General features: G+C 34.3%; 1 long non-coding RNA gene across 1 annotated transcript; it reads right to left on the minus strand.

Moving 5' to 3' along the window:
- Nucleotides 1-2,745: 2,745 nt before the first annotated feature.
- LOC123678220 lies at nucleotides 2,746-5,955 on the minus strand. The gene is made up of 2 exons (XR_006747203.1): nucleotides 5,773-5,955; nucleotides 2,746-2,876 (listed from the first exon to the last, which is right to left on the minus strand). It is a non-coding gene; the product is annotated as an uncharacterized LOC123678220 (long non-coding RNA).
- Nucleotides 5,956-18,351: the final 12,396 nt, after the last annotated feature.

Consider the following 18,351-nt stretch of genomic DNA (forward strand, 5'->3'; position numbering starts at 1 on the left):
AAACTTCTTATATTTCTTGAGAAGTATCAATTGGAAGTGATGAAATGGAAACGATTCCTTATATTTTGCATTCCACTGTGAGGAATCAACATTCTGATTAGGGAATTGAAAAGAAAATAATCCAGAACATCAAGTGGCAATAAAATTCGGCAATGCCGACAAGCCTGATGAGTGCATGTGTTTTTTTAGCCTCAATAACTCGTAAACAGCGCTATGAGGGGATCACGCCACATCTGGATATTTATGAGTATTATGTATAATGCGAACCTTTTATGGTTTTTGATGTTATTTAAATTTGTCGGTATTCCTTCCTGTTGTTGCTGACTGAATTGAATTTAATTTGGTACTTTGAATGTGATTTTTGTTTATCAAGCTTGAAATGCCGCCCTTGAATTTTGCCGCCCTAGGCGACCGCCTACCCTGCCTACCCCCTAGCGACGTCCCTGGCTCACTACAAAAAAGTGAAGTAAAGTGAGGCGAAAAAGATCTCTCTGAAGCTCGTTACAGTCACTCGGCATAGTGGATGATGTAAACCCTTAAACGTAAACTATATTTAAATGTGATCAAAAACTGAAAGAGGTATTATAAAAACACAAAAAAAATCTTGAAACTTCAACGCTTTGTAGTTCGGTAACCAAGCGTTTGCGGACACATGTTTATGGAAAAAGTCTTATTTTCACCTGGAAAAGATACTGAATTTCGAATCACGAACGACAGCAAATGAGTCAAATGAAGGACTTAACACTTCCTTCAAGGATCACGTCTAATTTGCTGTATAAGTTTCAGCAATTCATTAACTTGGAATTTCCAGTTTAGACGTGCAAAAGAAGACTACATCAACTGATCCTCCTCCATGTCAGCACTTTTCTTGATTTCTTTTAATATCAGACTATAACCTGAGCTTCACACGTGATGAACTGTTCACATTAATGCCTCTTTCATATATAAAACAAACCACGTCCATCCTGAAAGGAACAATTGACAGCTGAATATGCGCGTGTTCGATTCAATTCATCAAAGATTCAAGGATTGGTACAGGTAATGAAGCTGTCAATGATGAAGGGAGAGTCAGACAGGGCAGTCTTCTATTTTCGATTCATTGTCATTGCGTTGAATTCTTCGGCTTTCATAATCTAACGCCTAATAGCGCATCTGACAGATGATTTATGTTAAGAATATATAATTTATACAAGACAGACGCTCCCACACGTTCAATTACGGTCGTTTAAGTTTAAGGCACTAACAAAGAACGAAGCTAAAGGTAATTATGAAGGAAAATCGGCCACGTTTTGAACTCAAAGAAAATGAATTGGTTAGAAGTCGTTAATTTATGGTGTTTATGACCACTAATGGGTATTTAAATGTAGTGTTTCTGGACGAGGACTTCCTAAAGACTGGCGTATTCTAAGAGACTTCAGAGCAAGTGTTCGCAGCACCTACTGATATATAGAATTTTCGTATCAACATCTTCGGGATGATAATTTCGTTATCATAGATTGGACTGACAAACTGAGGACAACACTTTTCATTTACAGGTGCAAAAATCACTAGATTTTTCATGAATTCAGTTTCGATTAGTGACTGCTTAGGATAACAAAATGTGTTTAATCGCAACGTTTGGGTTGTCATTAGTTGAATTCTTATTGTTTATCTCAATTAATTTCACAATTGTTAGTATCATTTGATTTCAATTCATAAAATCTTAATTTTTTTGTAGTAATACCACAAGCGATTCAAATTTTTAGTTATTTGACATAAAAAACAGTTGCTTCCTCAAGCAGACGCGAGTAATTTTGGCGCTGAAGCAATAATATTTCGACGCTCCTCCTCAAAATCAAGCAAATCAATCAAATCAAAACCAATGACCACCCTCATAACCAAAAAAAAAACCACAAACACCTGCTCTGCTGATAATACAGAACTTCCTTCTTCTGATGAAGAGTCTTGCAATCATATCATGCGTGAAAAAATCTAATTTTAGTGAATGAAGCATATTGAAATGTTATAATAATTATATTACACCGAGTGTTTCCAAAGTTTTGCAATAAAATAAATGAGCAAAATAGAACAAACATAGGTATAAGTGAAAAAAATTGAAATAGATAGATAGATAGATATATTTTATTATTTATCTATTTATTATTATTATTATTTCATTATTTAGGATGCTTCACAAAAAATTTTGTTTGCACTTGTCATATAAATCTGATACATTACATGTTAAAGTCAACTTTCATATATAAAATACAAAAAACATATTCAACACAGTAATTATCACAAACGCAATGAGAAAAACAAAATATATCGTTAACATAAAAAATCTAATGTAATGTATCGATGAGATTTTAATGAAACAAAACAAAACAAAAAATCAGCTAATTGATATTGAAGCATGAAATATATTAAAAAAAATATCACATTTTATAACAAATTAGAATCTAATTGGGATTACAAACATGTGCTTCACTAAAAACAATCGGCATTCAATAGTAGCTCGTTTCGAATGCAAAATCGTAGAAATTTTCTATATGTTGAATGTACAAACATGGGCTTCCAAATAATTCGAAAGCGAAGGTAGTGTTGTTTTTTCGTCATGTTGATTTTTCCCTTTTTCAATGAGAATAATAGGCAACTCCGTTTATATTGGTTCGGCTGCCATGTGTTAATATATTAACAGACGGCTCAGTAGAAGCAGTTTTATTGCAGAAAATGGGGACAAATGCACCAGAGCCGAACAAACTTATGTTGTTTTTGAGAATCAAGGATCATATGTGAAAAAGGTGGTCAGAAAACTGGACCGAATCGCCGCCCCTCAACGGTCGCTTCACTGTTTCAACCCTCACACCGGCCCTGTTCTCAAGCAATTCATATGAGTTCTGAAATAAATGACTTATAAGATAAATTTGATCAGAGGTGAAATTTTTTTAGGGTATTCCACAAAAAAAAATTGAAAGTAGAAAATCTGAAATGATGGCAAAATTATTTATGTTTATCGTTGAACTGTCATATACAAACATTTGAAAACACCGAGCAGAGTAAAGAGTCAAGTTTGGATTGTTGATAATTCAAACAGGACTAGAGCTCCTGATTGGTTTATTAAACAAAAGCGTTAAAGAGTCCATAGAATTCTCACAGAAACATTTCGACATATCGATGAAAATACATTAGAATTTTGACTGTGAATTTTTTTCTCACGAATGCATCTAGAATGCGTTACCAAGAAAGTATAGATGAAAAATTATTAACGAAACTTCATTTTATTATAGAACTTCTATATTCATTTGTATTCAGAAAAGTGACTCATAAAAGTTTGTGGATTATATTCAAGATATAAAAAAGAGCTATTCAAAATTGGGTCTATGAATATTATACAATTAAATTTTTTTGCATGATTTTCGGTTTACTATTTTTCTTATTATTCGTTCTAGGAAAAATTTTATTTTACTTCCATAATAATGCTACAATATATTATTACTTATTACCGTAAAATCCAAAACTGATCAGTATCAGATTTTTTAATCAGATTTTGGTAGAAGTGAGCTGAGACATTCAGAGGTCGAAATACGTAATGAACCATCTTGTATCTTTATAATTTCCTCGTAACGGTTTTCAATCACCAATTCGGCATTAAACGTTTTGTATATTTACACTTGAATATTCGTTCAGCAATTCACATTGAATAACTTATAAGCTCGCTTATAAGTATTCAATTATTATCTTAGTTAAAGGTGCCTACTTCTATCCAAACTTCTAATAATTTTATTACTGAAATAACGAGAGAATTCTAGTAATTAATTTCGAGAGGAGGGGGAAATAAAACATGATTTGATGTGTCATCGATTGAAAAATAGTCGATATGAAGATAACCAGTAAGTTGTCAGAAGAAATTGATGAATGAGCATTCACTTATTAGTATGGTAATTGCATCATCAGAAAATAATTGAATCTCATTAGTGTAAGGCATTTTCATTTTTGATTTACGATGTCCAATTAATGAGAAGTGTTAAATTCATAGAACGCATTGAAAACGATTCTGATTACAAGCTCAATATAATTTGAAGGAATATGAAGGAAATCGGATAGCCTACAACGGAATGATGAATGGAGTGAAGCTGTAATGTAATTGATTATTCCTTTGGAAGAGACTAGCATTATGGGTTGATAGTTGCTTAAAATTTTTCACAACATTCCATAGTTCAAGAACAAAAATACAATTTCTTCGCACCTTATTCAAATTGGAACATAGGTAACAAGATTATAATTATTTCAAGTACTAGTACTATCTTCGAGACGATCGTTATACGTAACACGTATGCGTATATTTTCCGAGATGAGGTCATTCGAAACATAGATAGACGAAGTAAACGCAAGTTTTACATGTCCCCAACATGGTTAGATTACGTTGTCGGATTGTGATATATCCACAATTTCACTATATCATTATGAATGTATATTATACAGGGTGGCCATTTGAAAACGAAACAGACAAGATTACAGACGAAATAAAGTTTTTCGATAGAAATGCTCGGACAGGTCGATTTCTGTTTCGAGGGGCACAACTTAAGATGTAGGTTACGGACGCATAGCGCTCCAACCCTTGCTGCTACAACCCCCACCCCCAATTTTTGAATAGGGAAGATGGGGTGAGTGATACCTCAATTTAAAGGTATTTTTATACTGATTTCAGCACAGTAATTGTTTTTTCATTTTATGCATTAGTTCTCGAAATATTCATGCGTTAGTTAGTTAGGAAGGAAGCCACAGTCATGGTTGTTTTGAAGCTCAAAATGTCGATTTTTCACAAAACACTACAAGTGCCATGAAAACACAACTTCATTTTCAAATACTTAGTTAAGAATATTTCGAGAACTAATGCATAAAATGAAAAAACAATTACTGTGCTGAAATCAGTATAAAAATACCTTTCAAATGAGGTATCACTCACCCCATCTTCCCTATCCAAAATTTGGGGGTGAGGGTTGTAGTAGCAAGGGTTGAAGCGCTATGCGTCCGTAACCTACATCTTAAGTTGTCCCCCTCGAAACAGAAATCGACCTGTCCGAACATTCCTATCGAAAAACTTTATTTCGTCTGTAATCTCGTCTGTTTCGTTTTCAAATGGCCACCCTGTATGTAATATTGAATGAAATATATTTATTAGAGTGATTCCCGATTAAATATGCAAATTTGAATATTTGGAATCCGATAATTTTCCTAATTGTCGAATTTCTAATAAGTAGAATATTTATTATTTTCTGTATCTACCTGCTGAAATCCAAGGTTTGGCAACTTTTGCTCTCCTAGTGTCATCGGTTGTTACACGTCGTTTGGCGCGCTTGAAGTTTGTTTTCTAAATTTCTGATATATTTAGGTATTTAGTTCAATATATTTTGAGTTAATATGAAACGTTGATTCACTATGAGACATAAGAATAATAATAATAATATTTTAATAATAATAATATGCGTTATTCGTGGAGAAACTCGCCAATTGAGTGAAATATCATTTAATTTCCTCGCGCTTCTTGTCAAATTTGATAGTTCATGTTGAGGACAAAATTTGCTTATTGAAAATGATATATGCTCCCCCTATCTATGTTTATTACTCTGAGGTTCGATATAATTTCCTTTAAACAATAAGCAAAGCTCTGTAATCAACGAAAATAAATGTCTGAATCTTTTTCTTTCATTTTAATCTTCTTTCGCGAAAGTAATGGAGTGTTATTGTAATGAATCATCGAGAGTTCACCCTGTATATCAATTGGGGACTCACCATGCTGAAGCAACAAATTCACCAATCCATTCAGAATGAACAGAAAATGATAACTGATATGCCTTGAAAATCGAAAAAATTTAAAATCATATTTCTAATAGAAATAAAAGGCTATTCCGAAACGAAAACCATAATTTGCGATCCGTGGAACATAAACTCACGGGAGAGCACTATGCCTCTCAAAAAGAGCAATTTCCAAAGCAATTGAAAGCCGTTCATCATCTGCCAAGATAAAAAATTATACATATATTCAATTCTTTTACTGTTTCGAAGATAAAGCACCTCCGTTCCACCGTACTTACAATTTATGGTACTATTATGCGTCATATATAAGCAGCTGCTTCACCGAGACAGAAATTACCGAATTATACTGCACAACAGGGTCGTGCTAAAGCTAACTTATTCATAATAAAACCAAGCTTATTACACAGATTATGTCATGCCACTGATGAGAGTGAATCACGATACTATTTTTTAATATTCTCGTGGGCTAATCGTTGTACAGGTGGTTTGGGATTCAAAATGGCTAAATTAGGGGGATAGTTTACGGTCGGGTTTCTTTCTGCATGAATTAGGATGCAAGATAACGAATTTTTCAGTTTGTTGTCAGCATCTAGTTGACATCATTTCACATCTTAAATTGGTTGAAACAATAAGCGGGTTGACAATGTTGACATTGATTCTTCTAGATGAAAATGAATTCACTTCACTGCATTCTCTTTTTATAATGAGTTTTTTGTCTCTTCATTTTCAATTTAAGCCAAGTAAAATGTGTCATCAGACAATATTTCTGCAGTTATTCATCACATGCATAATTGCTGCAGATAAATACGATACGTCCAACGCGTTGGCCTTTGAATTACTGAGTGTCCTTGGATCATCAGCGAGTGTCCTTGGATCATCAGCGAAAGTCTTACAATTGATTATGCTTACAACGAAATGGATCTCTGTCGTGTTCATCGTAAATAACTTTTGTGCGCTTATTTTTGGCGGCTATCAAATGTCTGCAAATTCTCGAATATTGAGCCGATAGTGGTCTGAAATGATTCGACCCACTGATGAAGATAAAGAGCTCAAAATCAAATTTGTTTAATGGTTCACGGTAATTTTTGAACGGAATAAGCTAGGGGCTTGAAATTTTCATGGTAGATTCAGGAAGAGAATATCCTGTTTGGTATTGTTAATGGGCAGATTCCGTCCAATGATTTCGGAGCAAGTTATACCTAGCTTGAAAAAACTGGTCATCTTTTGAAGCGATCCACGAATCGATCCAATCTTTTATTTCTTCCTAAGACTGGAAGTGCTGGTCAGCCAGACCAAGTGCCATTGATCAGAACTAGTGAAAGTCCGAGAGAGCAACGTCTGGAGTCATGCGGTAAAATAACTTTTTCATGTTTCTCGTTGTATTGCTTCCGTTTGTCTTCCAATGCTCGGCTCAAGGGCATTAATTGCGTTTGATAACGATCGCCTGTGATTATTTCAGTGGAAATACGTGTGACTTATACGTGGAAAGTCACATGGTGGTAATCCCTCAGCCCTCTTAAGGGATCTCGTTTTGCTCAAGGTGCCCATTTTGCACCAGGTTTAAGTAGTAGAAAAATTATGAATTTTAAATAATTGAGGAATTTCATATTTAATACTCAATCTGTACACTCCTCAGAAAATCAGAATAAATGATTCAAAAATTTCCAGCTGGACGTCTTAGACTCTTTTGACATTTCGAAAATGCCCTCAGAATTTCCGATTTCTGATGATTATTTGACTGAAACTTCGAATTATTTTCTAAAGTTATTATTTTCTCGAAGTTTCGAAGGACTACGAAGATTGATATTCTTATCATATCAGTTCGTTGTGTTATTCTAAAGGGTGTTTTTTTTTCGAGGTATATAACTTTGAGTTGGTATTACTGTTTAAGATGGCGACCGATTTAACAGCTGTCAAGCGATTTATTCTCAGTTTGGTTTGGCAATTCATCGTGAATAGACTCACGTCTGAACAACGCTTGCAAAAAGTGCAATTTCATTTCGAAAATAATGGTTCTGTGCGGAATACGTATCGCGCACTACGTCCATTTTATCGTCGACAAAATCGTCCATCAGAACTACGTCAACAAACAAAACTGCCGCATTTGGAGTGAAGCTAATCCTCAAGTGTATGTCGAAACACCGTTACATCCAGAAAAACTGACTGTTTGGTGCGCTTTATGGGCTGGTGGATTCATTGGTCCGTACTTCTTCAAAAACGATGATGGCCAGAACGTTACAGTCAATGGTGATCGGTATAGAGCCATGATCACTAACTTTTTCGTTCCTGAATTGAACAACCATGATGTCCAGGAGCTGTGGTTCCAACAAGACGGCGCAACATGTCACACAGCTCGTGCCACAATCGATTTATTGAAAGACACGTTTGGTGACCGCCTAATTTCACGTTTTGGACCTGTGAATTGGCCTCCAAGATCTTGTGATTTAACAACGCTAGACTACTTTCTGTGGGGCTATGTGAAGTCATTGGTCTATGCGGATAAGCCACAAACCCTTGACCATCTGGAAGACAACATTCGCCGTGTTATTGCCGATATGCGGCCACAAATGTCGGAAAAAGTCATCGAAAATTGGACGTCCAGATTGGACTATATCCGAGCCAGCCGTGGCGGTCATATGCCAGAAATCATATTTAAAATGTAATGCCACAAGATTATCTTGCGGTTCTATGGCTCTAAAAAAAACACCCTTTATTAATAATTATGAATTTTATTTTCTTGTAACTCTTGTAACTAATGTTTGAGGTTGTTTGAAGTAATCATATCTCATTTAAATTCATATGAAGATTAATTGATAAGAGTAGTTTTTCCTCCACGATTTCGTGCCAACAGTTATTTTGATATCAAATTTCAATACTTAAATTTTCCATCTGTTCCAATTAAAAATGAGTGAAACAAACTCCTTCCCTTCTCGCTATTGTTCAAATTCGACGTGATAGCATCTCATCCCAAAGGCTGACCACTGATTGACATGCATAATTCAAGGTATACAGTTTCTGCAGGTACTCTCCACGCCGAGAATTACACAAAGTCTCTACCCTTCAGCCATAGGTCCGCCGACTGTTGGAACCGAAGACGCCGGACAACGTATGCAGCTCTCGTTCCGTGTTCATCGACAATTACGTCTTCCATTGTGTATTCCCCAAGGGGCCACTGAGGCACCGACGTCGTCGAATCTAACACACGGCTCGCTCACGGTCGTTTGTTCCACACGGTCAAGAGGGGTTACACCGGTCACGTAAAGGCACGTAACAATAACAAGTGATGGGTGTCATGTCGGATTTGGATTCGAAGCCAGCCTGATTAGGCTGGTTAAGTTGAAGTGTAGCATTTCCTGGTCTCGAATTCACTAATTTGTATGATGGTAAAAGTGAGACGATTCTAGCCGTCGAAAGTATTTTTTTTATTAGTTCGTGTCACCTACATACTCTAGTAGAGTTTCAGAACCGTTTATCTCATCGTAGCAATTCAAAGATATAGGGTGTTTTTTTCGAGGTATATAATTTTAAGTGGGAATTACTGTTCAAGATGGCGACCGATTTAACAGCTGCCAAGTGATTTATTCTCAGTTTGGTTTGGCAATTCATCATTAATAGACTCACGCCTAAACAACGCTTGCAAATAGTGCAATTTTATTTCGAAAATAATACGTATCGCGTACTACATTTTATTTTGTTTAGCGATGAAGCGCACTTCTGGTTGAATGGCTACGTCAACAAACAAAACTGCCGTATTTGGAGTGAAGCTAATCCTCAAGTGTATGTCGAAACACCGTTACATCCAGAAAAACTTACTGTTCGGTGCGCTTTATGGGCTAATGGAATCATTGGTCCGTACCTCTTCAAAAATGATGATGGCCAGAACGTTACAGTCAATGGTGATCGGTATAGTATAAAGCCATGATTACTAACTTTTTCATTCCTGAATTGAACAACCATGATGTCCAGGAGCTGTGGTTCCAACAAGACCTGTGAATTGGCCTCCAAGACCTTGTGATTTAACAACGCTTGACTACTTTCTGTGGGGCTATGTTAAGTCATTGGTCTATGCGGAAAAGCCACAAACCCTTGACCATTTGGAAGACAACATTCGCCGTGTTATTGCCGATGTACGGCCACAAATGTTGGAAAAAGTCATCGAAAATTGGACGTCCAGATTGGACTACATCCGAGCCAGACTACATCATATGCCAGAAATCATATTTGAAATGTAATGCCACAAGATTATCTTGCGGATAAATGAAATTCATGTCAATTGAAAAATCTATCGTTGTTTCATTGCAATTTAAAGTTCTATAGCTCTAAAAAAATAACCCTTTATTAATTCACAAACGTTAAATCATTATTTTACCTTCTGAATAAAAGTTCAATTATTTTACTTATATTTAAGTATTTTACAAGCAGGATTTCATTCCGACCATTGTGATTGTTCACTAGATGATATTTTATAATGATATTCAAAATTCAAGTAGATACTCCAAGATGAAAAACATATATTTTAAATGAACACTTCATTTTTATGTAGTGCAGATTTCATATATAAAAATGATGAATAATCAGTGTCGGCCTGTCTATTTCATTGCCTAGCCATACCTAATGACTAGAAATAAGTCTTTCGTAAGATCTCCCACCCTCATATCAGTAGGTAGTGCCAATATTATAATTATACGGAATTGATAACATCAATCTAGAACATACCAAAATAGCTCTCAAACACGCCATGTCGAATCAAATAATTCAACTATCTAACACTCCCCCTATCAGTTTTGCTCCCCCATTAACTAATTCAGTTAGTAAAATGTATCTTGTCCAACTCTAGGATCCCTCGTGAAAGACAAGTGCTGCTGCCAGTCTGCCGCAAATAGAGTTACATCAGTCGTTCCATTCGAACGATTCCAGTCATCGTGATATTATCTGTCCAATGTCCGACCCAATAGCAATGTTGGTTTTTGGCACATAAACGTCATTTATCAGTTAATTTATAGCTGAGGTGGAATAGAGACTTTCTCATCTGTATCGATCGGAATAGGTATTTAAACATAGGAGTGAAGGGAAATAAGTCAATACATAATTGAGTGTCGTTCGAAGATGGGAATTGGACACTATTTATAGTATCACAATAATGATTTGAATTCCTAACTTTCCTCGAAAATCGGCTTCAATTTTTTCCAATTGAGGATAATGGAGTTACCAAGAAAATTTTTTGACAGTTCTAACAATTTGTCATTTTGTGTCATATGAAACAATTTCACCCAATCATGTCAACATTACACTGAGAATTGCATTCAGTGCAATTATCAATCACTTTGATAACAGGAATGAGTTTGACAACTCCATTCCAAATAAATTTCAAAACGTATGTTCCAAGTATAACAAATGATAAATGCGCTAATCCTTGAAAAATTCCCAAATATATTTGGGGAATATTTATGCATTTTTGCTGCGAAGGACAATATGAATCGAAAAAACATTGAAGCTTAGATTGGTGGTGTAGAATCAGAGAAACAGGAAAATGATACTCTGTTAGTTCGCCGACGTTTCGGAAAAATTTATTTCCATCCTCAGGGCTCATAACGCTGCTTGATGTCCTCCATAAAACCCATATTAGAGATGATGTTGTCAAAAAATAACCATAAACTATATGACAAGATCTGAAGTGGTGATCCAAAAATTTTACTTCACTATAGATTGGTAGTGTAGGATCAGAGAAACTGGAGAATGATACTCTGTTAGTTCGCCGACGTTTCGGAAAAATTTATTTCCATCCTCAGGGCTCATAACGCTGCTTGATGTCCTCCATAAAACCCATATTAGAGATGATGTTGTCAAAAAATAACCATAAACTATTTCACAAGATCTGAAGTGGTGATCCAAAAATTTTACTTCACTATAGATTGGTGGTGTAGGATCAGAGAAACAGGAAAATGATACTCTGTTAGTTCGCCGAATCTATAGTGAAGTAAAATTTTTGGATCACCACTTCAGATCTTGTGAAATAGTTTATGGTTATTTTTTGACAACATCATCTCTAATATGGGTTTTATGGAGGACATCAAGCACCGTTATGAGCCCTGAGGATGGAAACAAATTTTTTCGAAACGTCGCGTCGGCGAACTAACAGAGTATCATTTTCCTGTTTCTCTGATCCTACACCACCAATCTATAGTGAAATAGAAGCTTAGAATAATCGATGTTGATACTGAAATAATTGCCGGTCAATATGAGAAAGAAAGACGGGACAAGATATGAAGAAGCAACGGTGAAGACAATATGGAACGTTTTGTTCAAACTCTTACAAAAGATACCATAATGACTATAACAAAATTATTTCCCTGTGTAACAATAAAATATTCAAATAAGTCCTAGACGACCACGATGCAATGGTTATATATCAAGTATAGTGGAGAACAGCAACGAATCTAATGTTTAGTTAAATCTCAATAAAGTCATGGATTTTTTTTGTTGAATTTGCGACTGAATATCCGTCGGGCATTGAAAACTGTCGCATAATTTTATGACAAATTTTTTTAGCTCGTATCTTGGTACCAAGTAACGAACGTTCGATTGCCATAAAATTATCGGTGTTATCATCTTGCTAGGGATATTACTACTGATGACAGGATAATAAACGCTCGAAATTTATTTTCAACTCGAATAGAGCCTATATGAAATTCGAAGCAGAATATAATTCACAAGTTCATTCCCGAAAAACATTAGCATAGAATGGTTTTTGATGAAGCAACCCACTACGAAGGGTTGAACACATCTATCCATAAAATCTAACCTGGTGTTCTTATGTTCCAGGCTTTTATCTGCCTAATAATCTTAGGACTCTTGATCTCTGTTTTGTGGGTTAGGTGTAAACCTGTATCTGTCATAGGATATTATCTTTTTTTTATATTGAAAATTGATTTTTACCCCATTTCTGTTCCTATGTTGAACGTCTTTTGGAATAGATTTTCATCCTAAACTTTTTAGCAAGATATTTGAACTTGACTTGATTCTCAAAAATCTCTGCCTTTTGATTCAGGAAATTTGTGGCATATTTTCATTCAAATCCCTGTGAAATTCTTGGTTTCCTACGAACCACAGAATAATCATTGCAGCTCTTACATCTTCCTGATATGGCTTTGGCTGCATGGTCCATTCTGCCGATACACATGATATGTATGTTGAGGTTTTGCAATTGATGGTCATTCTCAGTCTCGGATTTTGCTTCATTCGGCTCCTTCTTGCTAGTTAGGTAGGTGAAGTCTGCTCATCTCTCATTTGGAGATTATCCATTCATCGTCTTCCTGGACTTTAGTTGAGACGATGCATTCTTAAAGATCCCCCGATTCGGTCCTCGACCTTTTGGGTGATATAAACTGAACTTTCCTGTTCAGTACCCAATCGTTGAAGTTGTCTATCTGGAATATTCTCATGTGGGCCTCGCTTCTCTGCCTGCCCCATAGATTATTTCCGGTTGTTCTGATTTGCTCTGCTACCTCCTTTATGGGACATGTCTTCTTGTTTCTGCTGCATATGTTAGAATAGGTTTTATAGTACATTTGTCATCACGACTTTTTGTGTCAATTCCCAAATATTCGCTGGGCAATATGATATAATTGAGATGAGGGGCTGTTATTGTTGCTTTAACCACTTGTGTACTTACTTCTGGTTCTATTTCACTAAAATAAGAGATTTTTAGGTCCAAGTAATTGATCTTCATCATTTGTTGCATGATGCTCCCATTTACAACTGAGAGGTGTTTTGGATGTCATGCACTTAATCTTGGATGTAGACATTATCATTCCAAGATATTAGGCAACTGTGTTTAATTCTGTGATGACTATCAACTTTGCAAGTCATCTTCACTTTCTGCTACGAGAACAGCTTCATCTGCATAGCATATAACCTTTAGTATACATCTTATGAATTTTCTGCCCACTAATTTCATATTTTTATCCATGGGTGAATAGCAGCGTCGTAAACAATATTGAGTTTCTTGTCTTGATCACTAGATCATCAATCAGTGGAAATGGTTAAGCTTGAGGTATTACTATTTTATTCAGATCTCTGAAATCTATACATAATCTCGACTTCTTGTTGTCTTCTTTCTTGAAAGCCAATGTCACTGGTGCAGCAAATGGACTGTAAGATTCCTCTATGAGATTTTTCTCCAGTAATTTCTTTATTTGTTCTTCTACTTCCTTTTTGTCTTCAACTGAACATCTATAAGGTCTCTTGCTACAATATTCAATACGTGCTTCATATCTTCCTACAGTTCCAATGTCATATTTGTCTTTAGCTAAGAGTGATTTGTAAGTTTCTGTCAGATTGTTTATATCTGATTTTTGTTGAGTGTTTAAATTACTCATACTTACTTCGAACTCTTTTTCTTTAATATGTTCATTGATATTAATTGAAAATGGGATCGTTTCATCATCCTCATTTTCTTCTTCTTTCTTTATTTCTTCTTTTCTTTGAATAATTTCCAAAGTATCGTCTTGGACCAATCTGAATTGTTTTATGATATCTAGCTCAATCAGAAAATCATATCTGAAAACTAGTTTTCCATCAATTAGATAAACAGCAGCTTCTTTTTCAATATAGAAAATTTTTATTTTGATAGTTGTCAAATCAATTGTCTCTTTAACACCATTAATTGTAATAAGATCATCACTTTTGGAGGAAAAGCCTTCTTTTCTTCTCAATTTTATTAATTTGGAATTAATTAGGGAAACATTCGAACCTGAATCATATATTCCAAATATCTCCAACTGTGAATTTAAAACTAGTTTGACTTTAATTAATGGTGTTATTATTCGTTTTTTTTTATCATTATGATTGAGTTCAACATCTATTACTGAATTATTTATAATCTTACTGTTGTTTCCATTATGACTATATTCTTCTGTTTGTTTGAACCAGCGCTTTTCCTCAGGATGAAACCGGATTCCTTTATTCAAATTGTCACAGGTCTTACATGGTTTTTTCATAATATTCATATAAATTCTACATAATTTTTTTTTGTTTCTCTTTATTGAAGCTTTTTCTGTTCACTACGCAGTCAAGTTTTCCAATTTCATTGTAGAGAATTGCTGTTGATTTCACCTTTTCTTTACCAATTTTATCTATTATAGCATAATTAAAATGCCCTCAGAACTCTGATAATAATTAATTTATCGAAATGGACGCCAACTAAATTATTGTTTTCGGTCAGATTCTGATATTAAACCATTGAAAAGGCTCAAGTAGCATTATTGTTCATCATTATACTTATGAATCAGATACGGGTATAATTAATCAATTAGAGTATTAAATTATGAAATTATCTGAGATAAAAACAAAGTGTTGAATTATCGAATTATTTGTGGTGAACACTTTTTCCTTCAATTTACGGTGAAGGTCGAGATTGAAAATTCATATTGTTTTTATTTGTTCATTTGAAAAAACCTCATTACGCATGCCATGCAAATTACGTGTCCTATCAGAAATTAAGTCTTCGAATCTCTTTTTTCATTGAAATACGGAAAATAGTTGATATCTCTAGTAAGTAATAAACACATCAATATATTAGAACATTCGGCGCAGAACTGAAGTCAGTGAAGTAGTGTGTTTAACCCTTCTTAACACATAAGTTTGAATAACTTTCGTGCATCACACAGATTTCACGAAATGATAACCGTTTAGAAATAAACTTTTTGAGACTCATGGCATTGCTCATGTTGAATAACTCCATTTCGGCCATAAGTTCTTGGATTAATCTGAATAAATCTCTTCTAGAGAAGAACTAAAATTCGCCCTTAACCTCTCGCATTAGTTCCGAGAAATTTGTCGAAACTTCCAGAGCAAATCAATAACTTCCTCCACATAAGTTTCTGGATCATTTGCATGGAATTTCGCATTATGCCCCAACTTCCGAATAGTGGATCTCTGGATTATCGCAGTTTTAAAGATGGAAATTTATGCAACATATAATACCTTCCCAAATCCCCCTAGAATATTCCAGATAGAATATCGATACCCATTTGATAGGTGCCTTATTTATGAACCGGCAATAAATAAAGTCTCTTGTTTCGGCATTTCAGCGGGAAAGTTTCAAGAATGACAAACTTATAGCCAATAATTTTTTTATTACTTCATGGGAACAGGGGGAATTTAGGGAAGTTTTGGTTTTTTTATTACTAATTTGAAAACTCTGGACTACCCAACACTTGAAATAATTCAAAAATGAAATATTCACAATTTACGTTTTACCTAGGGTAGAAAGTAGAAAATATAAAATAAATAGAAAAAAATCAAAAATGTGAAATCACTAACATATTATCCTGCAGAAGCCTCTGACTGTACGTCCGTGCTGTCTTAATTTTTTTCGATATTCTGAAGTTCAAGAATTGCATTCGAATTTCGAAACGGAAAGAAGTAGTAGTTTTTTCAGACTCAAAATCAGAATATATTCAAAATTAGAATTATCTAATTACATTTTTGCTGAAAGTTTGTAATATAATTTAGAATAAGTATTAAAAAAGAAGATTTGATTCAAGAAAATTCTAAAATACAAGTGACAGCAATTTGATAGATGAGGCATAGATATGACACAGATGAAGGAAAAACATTGAAGGTGGAAAAAGCAAGATTATGATCGACGATTGACAGGAGAACAGAGAGGTTAAAATAAAAAAAATGGAAAAAGTTGCAAAAGTATAGAATAAAAAATATTAATGCAAGAGATAATTCGTAAGTGAATGTGAATCGTTTAATAGAATACATACAAACAAAATATTGAATTGAATAGAAACCAATAAATGAAGATTATAATTTCATCGAGAATGACAAATAATGATTGATTTGATAGCAGAATTGAGTTGGAAGAATTGATTACGAAGCTGAAAAGAATTTTGAATTTAAAGATAGGTTATTTCAAGTTATTGTTAGATAGATTAGTTAGGTTGATTGTTCTGTTTGAAAAATATATATATGAATCTAAATTTTTGGAAATAAAAATCTTATAATTATTTGTGACTAGAATCCACCCCAATTTTCAGAATTTCAAAAGAAATAATAATTAATCTACATCAAAAGAAATAATAATTAATCTACATCAAAAGATAGATTTCAGTAATCGAAATTATATCAGTATCTAAATGTGGGATCCAAATTCTTAACACCCGACTGAATGATACGCTACTGACTTTACGAAACGAGAACTACACGATCGACCCTAAAAGGTTGCACCATGCAGATTTATCGATATAGGGAGACGTAAGGGGAAGAGGTACTTGAAACTTAAGGACTGAGGTACGATACTGGAACGAGGGTGAAATTCGACGTAAGATAGTAGACGAACATAGTTGGTATTGGACGTTAGAGATTAGACTGAAAAGGTTAAAGAATTCGACGTGATAGACGCATATGATTCGACGTAAAATATATTAGACGCAGCGAGTTAGATAATTCCATAATTAGACGATTAACAATTAGACGGAATAAAATAACTTCGATAGTTCAATAGACGAAAGTTCAGTGGCTTTCATTCACAATTCAATTGAAGTTGAATTGTACATTGTGTAAATAAACAATAGTTAAGTTCCGGCGGCCTTTTTATATAAACCCCTAGACAACGATATAAAAACCCTACATAAATATATTTACAATAATAAAACACCATGTATAGTGGTGTGTAGCCTTTTGTAAATAAATTGAAAAAATTGAAAAAAAAAAGAATATAATATACATTTATAATTTTGTTTTTTTCTTCTCAATTTTAAAAAACCTGGCAGATAGATGACAGATACAAATGTGCAAATTAGTCATGGAGAATTAAATGAAAAGGATATGAGGCTGTAACTATAGCCGTGGCAGTTTTTGGGCTGATATCGTTTTCCATCGTTAATACTTTCGTTTTTATAATGAAACAAACATCCATTGATTTTTCTAAAGAATATACTTCTTATTTTTTTTAAATCAAATGTAACCAGTTGTTGTTAAACAGAAAATGCACTAAATTTGAAAATCCACACCTACATGGATTTGTGACTCACGAGAATATACACTCGATATTCATTTTCAGATATCTTTCCATCTCAAGAACTAAATATCAAAATATCAACACAACTAATTGAATCATGCTGGTAGATATTCAATTTATTCAAATCAACTTTTATTTATTACATCATATGGGTGGTCACTTCTGAAATTAATGAAATGAATTCAATGCGTAGATTGTCATCTACCTCGATGTTAATAATTATGAGCAATGCAACCCTGCTACCTATCTCCGTTTCCACGGAGATAAACCGTGATTTAAATAACAAAAGGAACCATTAGGGGAACACTAAACCGAAATTATTCAATGACACTGAAACTGGTTCAAGCGTTTGCAGACGTAGGACGTTTAGGAATTGTCCTCAAACAGTTTGTATATTGTGTGGATTCACCTGCTTCTTGCTGCTGTTTGCTCCGCTTCCCTTCCAGTTAGATAAACTACATCAATTTCTGTTTCTGATGTGCTCACTTTGTATTATATTTATATTTGTTTTTCGATCATTATCT

This window comes from Harmonia axyridis, chromosome 4, assembly GCF_914767665.1.
Source record: "Harmonia axyridis chromosome 4, icHarAxyr1.1, whole genome shotgun sequence".
Taxonomy (NCBI): Eukaryota; Metazoa; Arthropoda; class Insecta; order Coleoptera; family Coccinellidae; genus Harmonia; species Harmonia axyridis.